General features: G+C 45.3%; 1 long non-coding RNA gene across 1 annotated transcript; it reads left to right on the top strand.

Annotated features, from left to right (window-relative positions):
• Nucleotides 1–642: 642 nt before the first annotated feature.
• Nucleotides 643–2,009, top strand: LOC125315570. The gene is made up of 2 exons (XR_007198744.1): nt 643–1,090; nt 1,901–2,009. It is a non-coding gene; the product is annotated as an uncharacterized LOC125315570 (long non-coding RNA).
• The last annotated feature ends 1,666 nt before the right edge of the window (nt 2,010–3,675 follow it).

Here is a 3,675-nt window from a genome sequence, read left to right as displayed (position 1 = left end):
CACCGAAATGAGATTGAACTGAAAATCTGGTATGTAGAGGACATTATGGAGAGTAATGAGAGGGCTAAGTTTCACGGTGCCGCTTATCGTGACGTATGTGACGTTTCCATTTGGCAGTTGCACCGATGTGGGATGGCTCAATTGTATATGAGTATTAAAAAAACTTTTATCGCAGATGATGTGGTCACTAGCACCTGAATCAATTATCCACGCATTGCTCGAAACAGAATTCATCAGACAATAAGAAATACCTGAAAAACTCCCTGCCTTGTCAGAAGTATCCAATTTTTGTAGGTCCTTCATGAGTTGATGGTATTGTTCATAAGTGATGGGCTGATTATTCTTAACAGCATCAGGACCAGTCGAGCTAGAGATCTGATAAGCAGCTGAGAATTCCTTTTCCCTTTTTCCTTTTTCACCAGGTTTCCCATGTAATTTCCAGCAATTGTCAATTGTATGGTGCGGACGTTTACAGTAATTGCAAAACAATTTACCTTTGCCTTTGGAATTTTGCCCATAATTTTTGTATGATGACGCGCCAAAAATCTGGACATTGGATGACTTAATCACGCCCTCACGTCCACCGTCTAATTGAGACGTGTGATTAGTGATTCTCGAGCTGTCTGATCTCTGCACGTGATTGGAGCCGTTAGTTCCTTGTCCTCTTATGGTTCGTGAATCTTCCCCGAGACTTGACACCGCTCCTCTCCAGTTTGCTCCGCGAGGTTTGCTTCCCAGAGCTTGCTGCTCACTGTGAGCCGCGAGCAAAATACTCTCTGCTCCTCTTGTGTATTCCGACGAGGTAAGTCTCTGACTTTCTTCTTGCACGGCCAATTGGTAAATTCGACCGAGCGATGGCACAGGATCCATGGCCAAAATCTGAGATCTAAACGGGAGGTAAGTATCATTCAAAATTAAGAGGAATCGTGTTACCTTTTCCCGTTCTTTTATTGCCTTATATTGTTTTAAGGTGGATTTCGGCCCTTTGAGTTTCTCCTCGGCCGCTTCCAGCTCATTCCAAAGTGCCGAGAGCTTGTTGAAGCATGCCGTGATGGACATGTTTCCTTGCTTTAGCTCTGAGAGTGCCTGGGTAAGTGAAAAAATTCTCGCCCGATCCAATTTGCCATACATTTCTTTAATGTTGTCCCACATGATTTTCGAGTCTTCTGTTGGCGGTAATCCGGCTACGACGTCTGGTGCTGTACAATTACCAATCCATGTGCGGACTAGTTGATTACATTTTCTCCATTGTCTTATCAATCGGTCCTCGGTCGGGATCGGAACTGTTCCGTCGAGAAAACCATCCTTGTCCTTCGTGACGAGCGCTCGCTGGAATTCTTGTGCCCACGTCGAATAGTTCTCTGGTCCTGAAAGTTAATGTGCGACGAGCCGCAATTCTGGTCCATCGGCGGTGGAAACGTATAGTGGATCACCGGGCTCTGGACGGCCACTGGCGGCCGCGATCGAGTACGGTAGAAATCCGGGTTGAAGAATTGGGTAGGAATTTGTTCCCAAACCCGATTTGGATGCTTGACCCGCATTGAACCATCCGGGACCGGTGGTTGGGTTTGCCCCATTTACGGACGCTTGACCCGCATTGAACCAAGGATTGGGTTGTACTTGGAAAGGCAGCCACTGGAAAGGTTGGCTCGACATGGGCTGCTCCTGACTGATGGTAACTCCAACAGGTGGTATGGGCTGCTCCTGACTGATGGTAACTCCAGCAGGTGGATTTAAGGTAGTGTCCTCTCCTTGTGATATTACTGGTGACAACTCCTCTGAAGTGTATCTCTCAGAAGCTGATGGTAGGTTTTTTGTCATGGTTTTGGTAAAAAAATGATTGTTTTCTGGTGTTTCAAGAAATTGATTCCTACGCTGGAGTGCTAACCTTGTTTTGCAGGTTATTGTTCCCTCTTTGCAACAGCAAGGAAAGAAAACTTCGGCAGACAATCAATAATTTGTGCGGAAGCTAGACCAGGACTTCGAGGACGCTCCGATACCAAGAAAGATTTTATGAAACCACAACCAACTGCTCTAAAAGTTTAAGCTGATAGAAGAAGGCGTGGTTTAATATTTATATATTCCAAAACTCCCCCTCACGCTTAGTCTAGTCTTTTTTGCCTAGTACTAAGCGTGGAAATATTCATTTGGGGAGGCAAATAGGGGCCTGGAAAGATTTGAACTCGGGACCACCTGCTCCGATACCATGAAAGAAATGAGAAGAAAGAGAATTTTTGTAGGGATTTTTGTATTTTCTCTACTTGTATCAAACGTGTACAATGCTCTGTAAATATAGTACAGAATATGAATGATAAATGGAAAAAATATATCTAAGAAATCAATTCTAATCCTAAATTGATTTACTCTAATCCTTGATTGATTTGTAATATCAATTCAGATCCGGACTGATATCCATATCTCAAGCATATCTTCCAACATTATCCCCAGGGACACATTAAAATGGAGGCCAATCAATTGTCACGCACGGTTCCGACCAAAAAAAAAAAAAAATTGTCACGCACGGCTAGAGCAGTGAGGGCCATACAAATTCTGATACATGGCCGAAGACTGAAAATGTCTCTCCTCCTCCATTCGGCGGTCAAAGAAAAAACGTAAGAAGAGGGTAGATGGTGGAGAGATTCGCGGACACCAAAAGGAAGGAGTTCAAGACGTAGAAGGGGTGGTCTTTCTTCTTCTCTATCTTGCTCGGCTCTCCTGGATCTTCATGGATTCAACATAAAATAAGAGGTAAGAAAGAAAAGAAGAGGAAGGGAGAGGAGTCTGTGGTCGGACTTCCACAACAGGATCTTCGACGGCTGCCGTCGTTCTTGTCTGCAACCAAGGCAGCCTCCACAAGCTGCTGTCCCCACGGTTGCTCCTGTGATTCCAGTCTAACTCAGCAAGTCTATAGCTTTGACGAACTAGCCGCTGTGTCACTCGTCCCAGCCCTTCAGTGTCCACCTTCGACGACAATGACGAAGCCTGTTCCGGCCTCCTCACTGGTGCCACACCTTTGCTACTCCGAGCTCGATGGCATTGACCTTCTTGTCCTGCAACGCCTTCCTACCTCGTCAAGCCTTTGGCGTCGTTGGAGAGCCTAGATCCAAGTCCTTGGCGTCCCACTCTTCCCTTCTCGCATCGATCTCGGTGAAGACCAATATCAAGTGCAAATCGAGACAGCCATAAAGCAATAACAAGGGGGTTTTTTATTTCTTCATGAAAATTTCTCTTTTCTTTTTTTTCATTCTGTTGGAGCAACGCACGAGGGGCACGCTTCACACCCACATGAGCCCATAAAAATAATAAAAGAAAGATAAAAAGGAGAATTTTGCTTTCTAAGCTGCTATTTTTCTTGAGATTGCATTTCCTGACGTGGTTGTTATGCATTTGCCGCATTGTCATGTTCAGCTACGATTTCTATTGTTTGTCCGCACCGCCTAGCTCAAGTCCAGCCCACTCAGTAGAGTTTCACAGTTTTACTCGGCGATTTGTTGCGAAGATTACAACCGGATCCAGCGAGCCTTTGAGCAGCAGTCCACCACCGTCCCAGCTCAATCCACCGACCAGCAGTCCATCGCCTCCGTTCAGCTTGTTCTGTCGCGGATCAACCCTTGTTCCAAGGTCGAATCAGCCCCAATTTTTTTTTATTATTATCGAAGGCTCAGTGCATTTTGT

The sequence above is a fragment of the Rhodamnia argentea genome, chromosome 6 (genome assembly GCF_020921035.1).
Source record: "Rhodamnia argentea isolate NSW1041297 chromosome 6, ASM2092103v1, whole genome shotgun sequence".
Lineage (NCBI taxonomy): Eukaryota > Viridiplantae > Streptophyta > Magnoliopsida > Myrtales > Myrtaceae > Rhodamnia > Rhodamnia argentea.
This window is presented reverse-complemented; position numbering and strand designations above follow the sequence as displayed.